Source organism: Anas platyrhynchos, chromosome 20 (assembly GCF_047663525.1).
Source record: "Anas platyrhynchos isolate ZD024472 breed Pekin duck chromosome 20, IASCAAS_PekinDuck_T2T, whole genome shotgun sequence".
In the NCBI taxonomy this organism is placed as follows: Eukaryota; Metazoa; Chordata; class Aves; order Anseriformes; family Anatidae; genus Anas; species Anas platyrhynchos.
In genome coordinates, this window is record NC_092606.1 from 13,562,629 (window position 1) to 13,580,316 (window position 17,688).

General features: G+C 40.0%; 1 pseudogene; it reads right to left on the reverse strand.

Moving 5' to 3' along the window:
* The window catches only part of LOC139999124 (kinesin-like protein KIF27), a 40,372-nt pseudogene that overhangs the window by 9,242 nt on the left and 13,442 nt on the right, over positions 1-17,688 (reverse strand).

A 17,688-nucleotide genomic window follows, 5' to 3' on the forward strand; every position in this document is an offset into this window, starting at 1 on the left:
CATTCTATTATTCATGTTTAAAATGTTCATTTGATCAAGCCACACAATAATGTAATGGCAGCGCTAGAGATACAAGTCGCATGGCTTAAACCTCTTCTGTTATCCGGCTGCCCTCCTCCCATAGTCTTTTCAGGCAGCTCTACAATTGTGTTAAATTTCTTTCTTTCTTTCTTTTCTTTTTTTCTTAAATCACCTGGCTAGATCTCAGTTTCTTGATTTCTAGGAGGCTCTTCTCTTGCAATAATGCTTCTTTTTTAGCTACAATGGCTTCTCTTTTCTTTAAATCTTCTTCTAGTTCCGCTAACTGTTGGTGCTGTTGAAGAATTCTTTCCATTTCTTCATCCAGCCATTTCTTTTGCTCTTCTAACTTCTACAATTTAAACAGAGATCCAGAGAGCATTAACGAGGACTATTTGGGTCAGAATTTTATGACTATGTTTTTCCTCTTTTAGAGTAACTGATAAAACGTGAGAAATCAACATTTCAATTCTTAACATTATGTGTTCAACAGAATCCTGATTCAGGATAATACAGAAATAGGACTGACTTAAGGAGAGGCTCAGCAATGTTATATTACTACATCTTATGCAAACAATTTTATCAGATGCTTTTAAGGAAATGTATTATTTTCCTAAAAACAGTTATAGAAATAGATGTCATATATAGAATGACAACAACTAAGTTTGAAAGGTACCACAAGAAATCAGCTAGCCCATCCTCATTGCATGATTCTTGCCCAAGACCAAGATTTGTGGAAAAACACATCGTGATGAGAAACTGTGATGCTGAAAGAAAGAAAAAATGGGAGTTCTGATCCTGCTAGCAGAGTCTATTATAAGTCTCTTCTGAAGCAATGGTTTATCAGTGGGCATATTGCTGGTATGGCTAAGAAGTTGCTTTTATTTCGTTTTTTAAATTGATTTTCACCTCTAAAGACTTTGGTTAACTCATGAAACTCTCATGTTCCAATGTCTAGTTCTGAAATCATGCAGGTAGCACTGTTGCACAGGAAACCTACTATTCTAACACTGTCATGAACAACCAAAACCATAGCCGTCTGTCATATTTGTCAGATGGGAAAAGAAATAAACAAACAAACCGTGCAACATTTATAACAGAGCTCATCAGAATCACCTTCAAGCCTACCAGACAACCAAACTCGTTGAATTTCCAGCTATCTGAATTACTACCTTTGACAAGTCATAGAAAAAACAAAGACATTACAGCCCTCTCCTTTCGTTCATTCAAAACCAGTTAAAGAGCTTCTTGACTTGTCTCAGTTTTTGCTACAAAAAAAAAAAAAAAAAAAAAAAAAACAATTTAAAAAAAAAACAGGGGAGGGAGGACGGAATACTCTTCTTCCAAACGCTTTACAAAGATGACACGGGGTGAATAAAGACACCTTTCTTTTCAGTGTCCACACAGATTTGGAATAGATTAGCTACCTCTGATTTCTGTAAAGTCCACACCGAGTTATTTTTCTTCTTTTTAAATGCAGCAATCTCTCTGTCTTTAAGAATCTTCTGTTGCTGTTCCATCTTAAGCTGAAGTTCCTCTAAACAAAAACAAACAAAACTTTCTTTCTGCCTCAGTCAGTGTGTTTTTCAAACACATTTAATGACAGAATCTACACAATCACGAAATCAGAAATATTGAACTAATTTACATGCAAAATTGCAACTCAGGGCTAGACATCACATAATAACATTCAAAAAAATAGCTGAAGAGAAAGGAAGAATGAAGATTTCTGTGAAAATACTTATACACAATTTCTTCAGTGTCAAGTAAGCAATTACTTAAAAGGACAAAATCTGGTAGTATAGTACATTGCCTTTGGGAAAACAAAGGTCAAACTGGTTGATCTTATTCTTTGTCATAAGGAAACAGAAAGAATCCTACTTTAATTTGTAGCTGGTCCCGCTGAAGCTCTGCTTCTAGTTGCTTCTTTTTTTTCACTCTCCTCACGCAGTCTTTTCTCTAGCAGGGTCTGCTGATGCTTCATCTGAGCCACGTTCTGTTCAAGTTCTATTGCTCGTTTTTCACTTTGGTTAGATAGAGAAGCCAGATTCTTAGTGTCTTGCTTCTTCTTCTGTAAGGCCTGAATGTTCATGGAAAATTTCAGCTTAACAACAGGAAAACTTAAAACTAAAACCCGACTCAGGTTAATTCTCTATTTCACTGAGTTAGGACAGTGAGCAAGACTTGCTACATTTTGCCACAACAATCACACATTATCTCTAAGGTCTCTGAGCCTTCGTAAAATCATCAAAGACAGAACTATCTAACTACTTAGTTGTTAAATAGTAGTGGGTATAACTGTGTGAAGGTTCTCATTGGCTACTTCAATCCAACTAGCTTCAATTGTGTGAAGCTGGTGAGAGTTTCACAAGCAGAGTGTACGGATGATAGTGTCTCAGGTGATGCTGAGACAGGAATTTGCAAATCCTAATGGTCATATTGGAAATACCTGCACTTTCAGCTTAGCTGCATCCATCTTCTTTCAGAACTCTCTTTGCAGCTTGGCTTTCTCAGGAAGCTCTCTCAGCTCCTTATTCTCCAGCTCCTGAAGCTGTTTTTGAGTTTCGGCCAGTTCCATTTTGGCCTGCTCGGATTCTTGCTCCGGTTTAGTTATCTTCAAAGAATATTGCCTGCTTACACACTCTGCATCCTTACCTTAAAGACATCATATCCAAATAGTTTTAAAACAGCAAGCTAATAATTTGCAATGTATCACTTAAACCTGTAATTGAATCGTTACTTACTTCATCCTGATTAAACCAAAAATTTCTGAGACATTTTCCAAACCTAAACAAACAGCTCCCTTATAACACTGAAATATAGATGAACAAAGGAATTTTAAATCTGAACTCTTCATAAACCATCTGATGTCACCAAAGAAAGTAACACCTGAGTGCCACATCAAGTGAAAATTTTCTGCCTACTGCAGTCCTTGACAAAATAGCTTGCCTGTATTATTATGTTTTTTGTTGTTTGTTTGTATGTTTGTTTGTTTGTTCCCCAGAAGAATATGCTACATATTTCTCAGCTTTCAACTTGGTAATCAGCAAAAAACTCTCGATTGTGTTTCTACTGATTTGCCCTGTTCGGGCAATCTGATTTGCTCTGTTTGGGATTCCGTAAGTACTGTTACTGGGGGCGCACAATGTTTCTCAATGCCAAAAGACTGCCTCAGGAGAATATGTACACACTAGAAGAGTGTGATTGAAACAGGTAAGCACAGATCTTTAGGGTCATCACAATGATAAGTTTCTGGCAAGCATATATGTATCAGGACAGGTGTGTAATGATATAGGCTAACAGGGACACTGACCTTTTCCCTCATCCACTTCTGACTCCTGCTTCTCTACTGCTATGATGGCAATGCAAGCATTCCCAGCACAGTGTCGTATCTTCTCTCCTATCCCAGACACTGGGTGACAAACACATGTCCATGAAGAGATCAGTTGCACTAAGCATACATGAAAAATTACACTATAGGTGGATAAACACAATAAGCTACAAAACACAAAAAAATATTTAACAAACAAATCTGCAGATCACAGCTGAGTAGGACACAATAAAAATTTGCAGCCTTCAATGCACTCATAGCAAGTAATTCATAGAAGTTAGGAAACTGTAAGTTACCAGAAGTATTCCCGCAGAAGAAAATTACCCAAAAACTAAGATATGCAGGTCTTCAGAAGTTTTGTGTCTTTTTTCTTGCTTATTTCTGAATGTCTTCATTTCAATTTTTCAGTCACTTACCTGTTCTTACTAATTCCTTAATAAGTTCTTCTTTCATTTTGATGTTAAGTGCAAGTTCTCCCATTTTTTGCTTGGCCTCAGTGAGTCTCAACTCTGAATTCTTTAACTTCTGCATGTTAAAAACATGACTTTTCTGGAGGCAGTCGATTTCTTCACCTTGAAAGAAAACAAAACAATGTGGAGACCAAAAAAAAAAGGAATAAAAAAGGAATAAAAGGAATACACTCTTTAGCCAAAAGACAGTGATCTGAAATATAGTATGTATAGAATTCTTACAAATGAAGCGAAAGAGCCAAAAGGAGAGAGTATTGCAAAGAGTCTTTTCCCTGCCGTCTAAATATGGAAATGACAGCATGCATTAGCATTTCAAGAATGCTAATGAATGCTAATCTGAGAGAGAAAAAACATATTTAATTTAAGCATTTCCAGTGCATCTCTGATGAAATAATAGCATGTTTCCTTTTCTTGAACTAGTACTAGATTTGTAGGTCAAGTGCTTTCTCGCTAGTAAGTAGTACTCAAACATTAAGGTCACTGATGTCAATTTCAGAAAAGGGAAAAGGAAAATAATTAAAAAATAAATTTATGTTGAGCTATAATGAAAAAAGTATTTGTAGCAAATAAAGACATTTTGATGAGAAAAATAATTACATGTGATAAAGACATTATTGCATATTCTAGTATTATATCCAACACAATTTACTCTCATGACTTCCATTTTACCTGTGGCTGTATCAGTCTGTGGCACAGATTTGTCACATAAGCTGGACTTGTCAACTTGACATTTCATGTCACTTTGCTCAAAGGGAAAGCACAGAGAAGCCTGTTTTCGTGTCCATTTTTGGTTTATTGAATGCCTAAGAAAGAATGGAAAACATGATACATTCTAAACACAAAGGGATTTTTTTTTCTTTTAACTTTATATAAAGTACATGATATTAAAGAGAAGAGTGCCAAACTGAGAAAGCTTACATAAGCATTTGCACCTTCTTCTTCCCATGCTTGATCTTGTTGGATGATGTCCCCAAAACAAAAATCATGCAATCTTTATCACATCAAAAAAATGTGGTTTTTAAACTAGTTTCATAATATGCCTAGTTGGTCCTGCAAATTTATTTTAAGTAGTATCACAAATGGCCTCACATTACAGTAGGATTAGGCAGTAATATTGTATTTGCTATATATTTATCTGTAACAAAAGTTAAAGAAAAAATTACCTAAATGAGAAAAAAAAAATAAATTACTTTTGACTGTCTGTATTTTCTTTCTCTTCATCACTCTGATAGAGAGGTGGCAGTGAAGGACTTCATCTTGATCTTCTATGTAGCTCAGTATCATCTGGCTACGAGCACGGAATCCTGCCATCATCCGAGCCAGGGAAAAAGCAGGGGGACTGGTATACACCTGCCAAAAAGCACCAAAAAAACACTTGGAATAGTTCAGTAATTCTTTATTGATATTCCAATAGTATTTCAGTTTAAAAGTCTTTCACTACCTGACCTTGTATGCAGAATTGCAGGTGTTTAAATAATATTTCTGAGTACCTGTGTACCAGAAGGTTTTGCAAGAGAAGGTTCTGCTTAGAACACTTGTCCCAAGTGCAAAAGAAGGTACTGTTACCAACTTATTACCCAAAATGTTCAGTTTATCAGTACAGAATAATCATTCATTTTGGGAATGCTTCCTATCTGAACTGTTAAACATTGCACAAAAAGATCACTAAAGACTACAGCTTTATGACTGTGATAAATTCTGTGTTTTAAGTCAATTTGTATGGGGCTTTGAGCAACCTGATCTAGTGAAAGGTGTCTCTGTCCATGGCAGAGTTGGACTAGATGATTTTTAAAGGTCCCTTCAAACTCCAGCCATTCTGGGATTCAAAATGTAAACCCATAGATTTTGGACAACTGGGACATAGCGTGTGTCGCAAGACATTCGAAAGTACTTTTTCAGTCTTCAATGCTAAAATGCTTCAAAGCCAAACAGCAGCTGACAATAGGTCACCATAATTTGTCACGCCCAATAGAATTATTGAACGATAACTGTTAAAAAAAATGTAATGCTTAGGTAGACCTTACCTTTCGTGTCTCTGTCCCTGAAGATGGGTAAAGGGAGTGTAGCAGACTCTTTGTGAGTGGGACACTGTATGGCCTTCTTGCAGATGCCGTAACAGCAGGCCCATCTCCACAAGCACTTGAGAAGTCCCAAGTTTTCACAACCATAAACTTCTCTAATTTTTCTTTTAGCTGATCAATAAGGATTTGCTGTTCCACCATTTTTTCATTCTCATATGAAAAAAACAAAAACAAAAACGGTTGCTGATCATCAGGTTTGCATCATACCTTTCTAAATTCATTATAAAGGTCAGTCTTCTTGTATATCATTCACCAACTCTAAATTCTTCTGCAGTGCACAGGCAAATTCTGCAACAAACTGAAAATTCTCTGGCATGACAGGTAGAATCTTACCTCTCCCCAAACTCCAATCATTTTTTTTTTGAGACATTTTTGTCTCTAAAGGACCTGTCCTATATAAATTATGTCAGCTAGATTTAGACATCTAGTGAGAAGTAGATGACATATTTATCAGCCCTTGCTTGCCTTATTTGTGTGTTCATGGATAAATAAAACGGTAATTCAAGAAAAATGTTCAAATGAAGCACATGGTCTGAGTTTAAAGAATGAAATGTACATACATGTAGGCTTCCTCTTCCTCTTGGAGTGGTCCAACTTGAAAGATTATTTTTATTAATTAACATTCATAAAATTGGACGTGACCCCAGGATCCCCTGTATCAACCGTTACTTTCTTTTCTACCCAGCCTCAAATTTGTCGGTAATGCTAGTTTGAAGAACTTACTTGCCTTTCCTACAGCAATCTCTGTGCATTGTTCAAAATTACATATCTTCACTGAACTGATTTATCCATAAGGCCAAGACCATACAATTTTCAGTCTTCTCTGTTCCTTTCAGAATACATCGAAAATCTTGCCTACCAACAGGAAATTTGAATAACAGCTAGAGATAGTTAACTAAAGTATGCATTCTCCTACTTTGAATCATATATTTTTTATTTATTCTTTTTTTCTCATCTTCTTAGACTGCAAGTCCTTTCCCCATACATAGACAATGCCCCACAAATTGACATTTTGTTGGAATACAATACATAATATTTCTGTGTCATAGCAAAAAGAATATATATGTCAATACCATACATTTTATGATTGTGGAAGTAGTAATGGGCAACTCCACCTTACAACTTTTTTTTTTTTTTAATCCCTATAAGACTCTGTCCCTTATGCCCTTGTACATACAACCCCATAGTGCATAACCTGTTACATAAATACATGGGTACAAACATTTACATGCTACTTTTACAGTTCTTATTCTATCATGTATCATTGAAACGACACTTTCCTGTGCATACAACTTTAAGCCATTTGACACAAGCATTTGATTTAATTATTATACTGATTTTTCTGTTTTTAAGTAAAAGTGAGAGCTGCGATCTTTTGCCTACAGTACAACTGTTTCTGTTCATAACATCTGCCTCGTATCCTCCATAGGATACAATTATAAGCATAATCGTATATAAGCATCTATGTGTATTAGAAGCATGGATTGTTTCAGTCTAATAAGCTGACAATATGCAGTATGGGTTAAAAAAGGAAAACACACAAAAAAAGCCTATCCAGAGATGACAGAACAGAAAAAAAGTTACAGAGGGAAGGAAAAGATGGTGACCAGTGTACTTACCTTTCATTCATTGACTCTCCCCAAGCCATCAGCAAAGAAGAGGAAAAAGGAGGATAAGGAGGAAAAGGAGAATAAGGAGGAAAAGGAGAATAAGGAGAATAAGGAGAATAAGGAAAAAAAGGAGAAAAAGGAGAAGAGTACTAACTAGCCATGTTTATGCTGTTCCCTTTAAAAAAGGTCAGATCTATCATCCTATAAAGTCAGATCTATCAACTATCCTATATATGGTCTCCTGGATCTTGAAATGCTATTCACTTACTACCCATTACAATTTCATTAGCATATACAAGATCTAGAGAGGGAAGGAGGCAAGCAGTGTTTCCACTGTGTCACTCAGCTTCTTGTAATAGTAAACTCTCAGAATACTAGGATGAAATTCTGTCTTAAAAAGTCAAAAGGCAACAATACTTTACTCTCACACTGAATAAAGATATAACAAAGCATGTTTCTACACAGCCTTTCAATTAAAGCATTCTGTAGGAACTTGATGGTCTTTTTGAGATTCTAAACAATCTTTTAAAGCCTTTCAAGTCCTAAATCATGAATCGTCCTGAAACAACTTAGCAACAACACAGATCTGGAGGGAGGCAGGAAGCAAAGAGAGGGTGAATGAATCACTTAATATCATACAGGAAGGCTGTGGCAGTTAGGCTGATACACAAACTTCAGGAATCACAGTACTGTGATTCACCCACTAGATGATCTCAGCTCATTAGGGAATACAGCTCTAATTCAAACAAGGTGCTTGTAAGACTGGTAGGTGTTTACATCCAAAAAAATTCTGAAGGATCTGTCTTGAAATCATGAGTACATTCCTATAGTGGACGGATGGTTTGATATAGATATATGTAATATATGCCAGAGGAAAAATACCTGTAATCTATGTCTTTCTTCAGCCTTCTTTAAAGATTCCAGTTGCTCTTCATTTTCCTGTATTAATGTCTTTATCTGATTCTGCAATATCTTCAATTCATGATCCTTCTGGCTGAATACTTCTTCATCCATAGCTAGAGCCTGCTAGATAATAAAAGGAAAATTCAGCCAGTGGAAAAGCAGGCATTGTTATTCTTGAAGTTGGAAAATTAAATACATACATACATTTATTTGTTGTTCAAAGATGTGAGTGGAACTGCAAAGTTGTGACGTATATATGGCAAATTCTCCCACCATGGAATCACAGAACAGCTGAGGCTGGAAAGGACCTCTGGAGGTCACCTGGTTTAACCCCTGGCTCAAGCAAGGCCACCTTGAGCAGGTTGCCCAGGACCATGTCCAGGTGGCTTTTGCAGGTCTCAGAGGATGACTCCACTTCTTTGGGCAACTTGTTCCAGTGCACAGCCACGGCCACCACACAGTACACAAGTGCTTCCAGATGTTTGCCTAGAAGCTCTTGTGTTCCAGTATATGCCCACTGCCTTTTGTCCTGGCTGCACGTTCACTGCACCTTCCCTTCAGGTATTTGTAAGACATTGCTAAAATCCCCCACTGAGCCTCCTCTTCTCCAAACTGAACAGTCCCATCTCTCTCAGCCTTTCCTCATTGGAGAGGTGCTCCAGTCCCTTAAGCATCTTTGTGGCCCTCTGCTGCACTTTTTCCATTATGTCCCTGAATCTCTTGCATGGGGGAGCCCGGAACTGAACAGAATCAAGCAGAATGCAGTAGAGAAGTTGGAAAGGACCTACAAAGATCATCAAGTCCAACTGGCTGACCACTTCAGGACTAACCTAAAGTTACAGCATGTTATTGCGGGCAGTGCCCAAACGCCTCCTGAATACTGACAGGCATGGGGCACCAAACAGCTCGCTAGGAAGCCGGTGCCAGTGTCTGACCATCCTCATGGTACAGAAATTTTCCCTGATGTCCAGCGTGAACTGGACATCCCCCACAGCTTTGTGCCATTCCCATGCATTCTTCCCTCAGTTACCAGCAGCACAGACCAGCACCTTCCCTCCTCAGCAAGTTGCTGAGAGCCATGAGGTCGCCTCTTGGCCTCCTATTCTTCAGACTGGACAACACAAGTGTTCTCAGTCTCTCCTCATAGGACCTGCCTTCCAGCCCTTCTACCAGCTTTGTTGCCTTCCTCTTCACACTTTCAATTATCTTCACATCCTTTTTCAACTGGGGTGCCCCTGAGCACACGATACTCAAGGTGAGGCCACATCAATGCTAAATATGGTGGGAGACTCCTCTTTTGACTGGCTGCCTATGCTGTGTATAACGCACCACAAAATACAGTTTGCAACTGCAACTGGACACACTACTCCAGCTGTGGCCTCACTGAGCGGAAGGATCACATCTGTTGACCTGTTAGTGACACTTTGCCTAGTGCAGCCAACAAAACCACTAGCCTTCTTAGGAGGAAGGGCACATGGCTGACTCATGTTCAACTTGGTGGCCACCAGGACGCCCAGCTCCTTTTCTGCAGGGCTGCTTTCCAGCAGGGTGGCCCCCGGCATGCACTAGTGCCTGCAGTTGTTCCTCTTCAGGTGCAGGACTCTGAACTTGCCCTTGCTGAACTTCATGAGGTTCTTGTCAGCCCACCTTTCTAGGCTGTCAAGGTCCCTGTGGCTATGGCAGCATGGCCCTCTGGGGAATCAGCTGCTCCCTTCAAAAGTGGTTTCCACCAGTCGTTTCTTTACTTCTGTTTCTCATCTATTGATTTTGTTTTGACAAGTTTCTTTCTCCCAAAGGAAATAATGGACCCATAACCAACACTACCTTACAAAGTGGGTATTTAAATCCAATTACTTTCTTCGGTGTGCTGTGAGATTTGGCTGTAAAATCTCAGCATCAATCATAATATTAATACACTTCTCAAACAAAAAAATAAGGATGGCCCTCCTCATTTTTCATCTCAAAGAAGAGCCTAAAGATTAAAGAAATTATAATGTTATTTTTTTTCAGATGTTTTTCTGGACAAGTGATCCAATAGTGATTGAAGGTTACTTCCAAATGTAGTTGGCCTTCCAGAAAACCTTTAGGAGCCAAATGCAAAGTATAGACACACTATGTCTTACCATTCTAAAGACAGATACTTCTGTACAACTGTATCTTTTCTGTACAACCTATATCTTTCAAGTAAATACAACTCTTAAGAGCTGCTCAAGAGCCTTTATTGCCCTGTTTATTTTAGCATCTCCCTAACCATCTCCTCCGAGCTGTGGATGGCATGCTTACCTGGGTATCTTTCAGTTTAAACCCAGCTCTTACACTGTTTTGAACCTGGGAAGCGGAGCTTTACAATAAGCCAGAGAAAAAAAAATGAAGAATAAATAACAGAGCTGTAATTTAGGATGATGAGAACCAAGAAAAGCCAGAATTTGTGTATGCGATTGCGAGGTAACAATCTACAGGCTTACCAGAATTCAGTGTGAAAAATGAAAATAGGTTGATTTTATAAAATTCTAACTTGTTGGAACTCTATCTCCTCCTCCTACGAGACAGACACATTAGCTTTCCTGATTTGTTCATAGGTACCTAAACAATCAACTTAGAATGAAATACCTGGCAGTTCTTTAGTTCTCTCCTCAGCTGAAGAATTGTGATATGATGGGGCTCTTGCATGGTGCCAGTTCCAGTGTCAATTTGCTGCACGGTGAGAGCTTCCTGCTTTTTAAGCTAACATCATCATTCAAATCAACCAGGAATGGGAAGGCTTCATCCAAACAGTTTCTGTAGCTGAAGCACTGAGCTTGAAGCTGGGTGAGCTGTTCTTCTAGCAAACTGATTCGGGTTCTTTCTTGATTTAAGTCATGTCAACACTGATTACCAACTTGTTGGTTCTGCAAAGCTTCTCGGAGCAATCTGATTTCAAGTTCCATTTCATCAATCCGGTCTTGATCAGGGTTGTAGTTGACAACTGGTTTATTTCTAATGTTTTTGGCTCTGTTTGCATATTTGAGCGAATTTACAGATTCATCAAAGTCTGATGAGGATGGACTTATACATGTTATCATGACAGTCTTGGCGTTCCCTCCTAGGGAGTCTTTCAGAATGCGAGTGATTTTAGCATCCCTGTATGGAATATGTACGCTTTTCCTTTTTGGGTCTCCAAGCGCACTGATGACATTTCCCAAGGCCAACAAACCACTATTGATTTGAATTGATTCTTTGAATCCTTCACTGGTATTTCCAGTCTTTGTCACCCTCTCTGATCCTGCCAAATCCACAAAATGGAACTTTGAAGCAATCATCTGGACTGATTTCCAAGATGAATCCTGTGGATCACTATTTTTTTTGAGACTCTGCAGATTGTTTCTGACAAATACTGATAGTAAAAATGGCATGTGATCGACTAGAGTGTTCGTTCATTTGTGTTGTGCCTGCGTGACGAGCTGCATTGCCACTTTCCAACAGGCTCATCACTTCATCTGCACATTCTACTTGGAATTCCTTAGCACCAACAATCACTTCAAACACCAAAAGAAAATCAGAATAATTACATTAATTTTAAACTTTTCAGTAAAAGCTTACTGCAATTATGAAGAGTCAATCTATAAACACAAATCACACAAGCATACAAGCCTGCATTATTATAAGGTCGTAGCACATAGCTAAATAAAATAAAACAGTATGTGGAAAGCACGAAGTACAGCACATCTGAAACCTGCAGAAATAGAATATATGGGTGTATTTTGTCACACCATTTGAAACAGTATTGTAAACAGAATACACAGAATACACTTAGGTGTTTACACATCGTCTTATGAAATTTGCAACCTAGTGCTATCTAGAAAAAAAGTATGAGCAAACCTAGCTCAAAGCTTACTTTGTCAGTTAAAAAAAAAAAAAGACAGAAATTTTGAAAGTTTGTAGTAAAAGTGACTCCCACCCTATGTTAAGAACATAGTTCTTAGTGGAATGGAAGCAGATATTTACAGCATAAGTAGCTTAACAAATATAACTTTGAAGTGAGAAGCAAAGGCTTAATCTTAAAGCATTCATTCAACTGAATAATCATGCACAATTGTGTTTCTATGCTGAATTTGCAGAAACAGTAACAGTACTACCTTACCACCTGATGCTGCTTCTGGAGGAACATTGATATTGTTCATAGGAATCTCAAATGAAGGCTGCTTCAGATCAGCTAAACTGAATTGATATTTTGAAAACGTGACTTCGTCTAGTATTAGTCATCGGTAAGCTCTCTTTTCAAGAGATGGAAACAATAATTTGTGCACACAACAGAAATCAAATGCACGAAGTTCTAGAGCTGAAATCCTACCTGTATTTCCGTTTTCATCTTCTCAGATATGTAAATCTTTCACAGAGGTCTCCAACTCCAATAAATCTCAAAGTTCTTCCTCGTAAACCTCTATATAAGATACCTTCACTCGGAAATCGATGTTATGGTTTTCAGAAATATGCTGAAATAACTCCTGAATAGCCCGTGGGATTATGCCTTTTTCATCCTCTGAAACTGATGCTAAAATAGAAACACAGATGTCACAGACACTTGCAGTCATTCTGTCACACAAATTACAAAGACTAAAACTAAAGAGAAGTCTGAGAGGTTTATCACTCAATATAATAAGGAATAGGAAGAGCTCAGTTTTCCCAAGTTTTCATGTAAAGATTTGCTTTTCTGTTGATCAGAAATGCATGGAAATGATACAGAACTTTACTACTTTCTGCGGGTACGAGACTACAAGAAAATTAAATTAGTAAAAAATCACGCTAGAAGAAAAAAATATTTTGAACTTGCTAATGAATTAATGATAAAACTTCAAATCCTTTATGCAAAAAGAACGAATACATAATTTTCAGGGTTTCAAATTCAGAATCAAGGACCAAGAAAAATCCAGATAGTCTTCTAATTCCTGCTACTCCACTTCTTCTCTCTTATTCAGCAGAACAGACAAACAAATTGTGACTTCTCGATACGGAAGGGAAGATAACCAGAGCTGGTGATACAGGATTTCAGGGAAAGTCAGAAAGCAAAATTGTATACATGCAGAAGCTGAAGAATTCTTCTGCGAACTAATACAGAAAAATAGTAGTTTCCAGTCTCAGGTGTTTGAGAAACACTGACTTGGAAATACCAAGTAAGTCGAATAGTAGAGTTTCAGATATCTGCCTTTAAAAAAGCAAAATTTGAATTCCACATAAAGTTCAACAAGGCCAATATGCAAGGTTCTGCACTTGTGCTGGAACAGTTACAAGCACAACTACAGTCTGGACAGAAAACAGATTGAGAGCAGCCTTGAGGAGAAGGACCTGGCGGTGTTGGTTGATCAGAATCTCCACCTGAGCCAGCAATGTGTGCTTCCAGCCCAGAAAGCCAACCATATCCTGGGCTGCATCAAAAGCAGCATGGCCAGCAGGGGGAGGGAAGTGATTGTCCCCCTCTGCTCTGCTCTCGTGAGACCCCACCTGGAGCTCTGGGTCCCCCAGCACGAGGACGTGGAAGTATTTGAGAGAGTCCAGGAGGGCCACAGGGATACTTAGAGAGATGGAGCACCTCTCTTACGAAGACAGGCTGAGGGAGTTGGAGTTGTGCAGCCTGGAGAAGAGGCTTTAGGCACAGCAGCCTGCCAGTGCCTAAAGGGGGCCTACAGGAAAGCTGGGGAGGGACTCTGGAGGGACTCTTTGGCAGGTGGTGTAATGATAGGACAAGGAGGAATGGCTTTCCAACTAAAAGAGGGTTGATTTGGATTAGATATTCAGAAGAAATTCTTTACTCAGAGGGTGGCAAGGCACTGGCACAGGTTGCCCAAAGAAGCTGTGGATGCCCCATCCCTGGGGGTGTTCAAGGCCAGGCTGGATGGGGCCCTGGGCAACCCGGTCTAGTGGGTGACATCTTTGCCCGTGGCGGGGGGTTGCAACTGGGTGATCTTTAAGGTCCCTTCCAACCCAAATCATTCTAGGATTCTATTCCATGAAATTTATCTATGAAATCTCTTTGTCAGACTCTGAAAAAAGTCCAAGAGTGAGTTTGCTTCATACAATTACCTAAAGCAGATACTTTCTAAGTAGGATAAATGGAGCCAAAATTTCTAAAGCACTGTGTTTCAGAAAGTAGGGTAAGTTGCCTGTTAGAATAGAGAATGGGAAAGAGCACTTTAATTTTTTTTTATTTTTTTTTTCTCTCATACTTTTGGTATAGCCTAACGGACACAGAATTTGTGTTTAGAACACAACCATCACATAAACTTTGGAATATATATGTCTTTTTTTGCTATACATTTTTTCATTATCTCTTAAAAATTCTCAAGCATCATCTGTTATGTATTAAATACTTAATTTGCAGAACTACATTGTTCACACACACACAAAAAAAGACTTTTTACAACGTACCAATGTGACCACCTCCAATGGTGTAAGTCTTCCCAGAACCTGTCTGTCCGTATGCAAATACTGTAGCATTATATCCCTCAGCCAAAGACACTAGAAGAGGTTTAATGCAAACTGGATAAACTTCTTCTTGGGTTGAGTTTTTGCCAAATACAACATCAAAAGTGAAGACACGGTCTTTCCCAATGATTATTTGTTGTGTATTTGGGACTAATCTCACGCATACTTGGTGGTTATGAAGTACTTCCTTGGAAAGCAGAGGTCTGACCCTTACTGCAACTTTAACCAGGATCTCCTCCATGCCGGCCTCCATCTCTGTGCTCCCCCCTCAGTATTCAGGAAGTCATTACGAGATCTGTTACAATTCCTCTGTTCACCTCATTTGCAATTTTCTGCACCTAAGAAAAAATGTTTTCCGAGTTAAAGAAGAAAGAATTAACTCCCTGCTGAAGCAGAATGTTGAAGAGTTTCCCAAAGAATACATAAGCAACATTACACCCTGGAAAGGAACTGTGATAAAAAAGCAGATATGTTAACAACTGTTAAACCAGTGCAGAAACTAATTTTGCTTCTATTACCTTCTAAGCTAGCAGACTTAACCTTTGGTCTGAAAGTGGTCAGACTTTCTGTTTGGACGTTATACTGCCGGATGAAGCAACAATATTGTAAGATCTTGTTAATGAACTCTTGATAAAGCATAGACTTACAATGAACCTTATTTTCTCACTGCTACAGTACCGATGCATAGGCAACAGAAATTATTCAAAAAAACCTTTTTATCCGGAATTAATACCTATAGACACACACGTGCTTGAAAGCCATCTTCTGCTTACAAGGGCCAAGTATTTAGAATTTCAGAAGCACAGAAAGCTGTCGTGTTGCTTACATGGTGGGTATGATTTTAAATAGTTGTGATTACTACACACCAAGCATTCCTCTGATTTTAATCCGTCTCTTTATGCCCATATGGAACTATTTTTTATTAGTTATATATTTCAGCAACCATGGTTCCTTATACTGCCCCCCATCTATTAATTCTGAAGCACAAGAAGAAGCATCGAATAGGATTTCTTTACAAATGTCTACCAGAAACACTCCAAAGCCTCGATGGGTATCAAATGCTGCCGGATCCCAAACACATCTTCTGCTCTTGCTGATTCTCAGTCAAGGAGGCTTTGCCATGCAAAGGACAGTTTGCTGAACTTCCTTCTTGCTCAACTCCCACGCAGCCTTTTTGCTCTGTTACCCAACTGGCAGAACTCACCAGCTAAGCACATCAAATTCAGCCTGCATGAAAATGCAACCAGATTGAAACACAAGTCTTCTGTGGTTGCAAAGAGAAGAGTTTTGGCATTTCACTCACACCCATTTGCATTGAGGGCTTGTCCATTCAGAGCTGAGAAACTTTGGAAGCTGACAAAAAGCCTTGTTGTACAGAACAGAGCAAAGGGAAGCCAAGAAAGAGAAGCAAGAGCCTGAAATCCTGCTCATTTCAGAAAGGGCACGGCAATCACGAGCACATACTGAAAACTTACTGACTCCCCCCCCGCCCCCCCCTCCCAAAATGACACCCAAACCAGTCGCGGGAGGGGAGGGGCGGAGGAGGGGAGAGATCCCATCTCCTACTTCCTCAAACAAACACCAAGCAAAATGCCGGCTCAGCGGCGCTGTGGGGCGGCTCCCCCCAGCCCCAGCCCCGGCCCCGTCGCTCCCCACTCCAAACCTGCTCCGGGCGGCGGGAGGCAGCCTCCGGGCGGGCTGAGGGGCCGGCGGGCCGCGCCTGGGCCGCCCGCGCTGCTGGTGACAGCACCTCGCTAGGCAACGTCCGCAACCTTCGGCGGCGCCGCCCCGCCGCGCACAGTGGCCCCCCGCAGCAGGAGGGCGCAGGCGGAGTGGGGGTTGAGGGGTGGGTGTGAGGGGACACCGGGGGGCAGCGGGGGGCAGCCCCCGGCCCCCAGGGACGCGCACAGCTCGCCCTCGAGTCCTGGGGAGGGTGGAGGGGGCCGTCTGCTTGTGGTCAAAGCAGGGGTGCGAAATGCGGCTTCCATCGCCGCGCTCGTCATGGAGGAGAGCGTCTCCTTACGGCTCCGGTGGAGCTCAGCGGTAAAGGCTGAGTTTTCCCTCAAACACAAGCGGTCTCCAAGTAGGCGAGCCACGCTCACAACTGCTCGCAGCTGCTGGCCCAGCAGCCGCCGGGAGTGCCCAGGCACACGTCCACACACAGACACATCTGTAGACACAATGCCGACAGAGCTCAAGGAGCAAAACGCGAACGGATTCTGTCCGATTTGTATATGAAAAACAACAGATAAGACCAAGTCGGTCCCATTCATGACATGGAACACTGCTTTAGCAATTTGTAAGTGCACAGAGCTTACTCCACCCTAAAGACTTGATAAACAAAGAGACATTTAGAAAGCTAAGCTGTGAAATGACTGAAACAAAAAGGTGTATTTCCAGCTTCAGTTCCCTAAAGCGTGTAAGTACTTCTCAGAAACATAAGACAGGACAATGTAAAGATGTAATCTGCGATTAAGTAGTTCTTCTTTCACAGGGAAAACCAAAACCAATGACTTTTCAGGGACAGCAAAAACTCTTGATGAGACAACAACCTTACTCACTGTTGAAAATATAATCCCTTTACATCATTGGCCTCACTCTGCTGATGTTCTCTCCTTTTTCTTCTTTTCTCTCCTTTCTTCACATTTATAGATCTACACCCTGAAGCTAGAGATTTACCAGCACGTCGGCCACTTCTGCCTTTTCCAGGCTCTGAATCAGTATCACTTTCCAGTTGTAGTAAGGCAAAACGAGACGCAATGGTAGGGACTGAACTGATTAGAGCAGATTCCACTGCCATGTCTGGAATTCTAGGG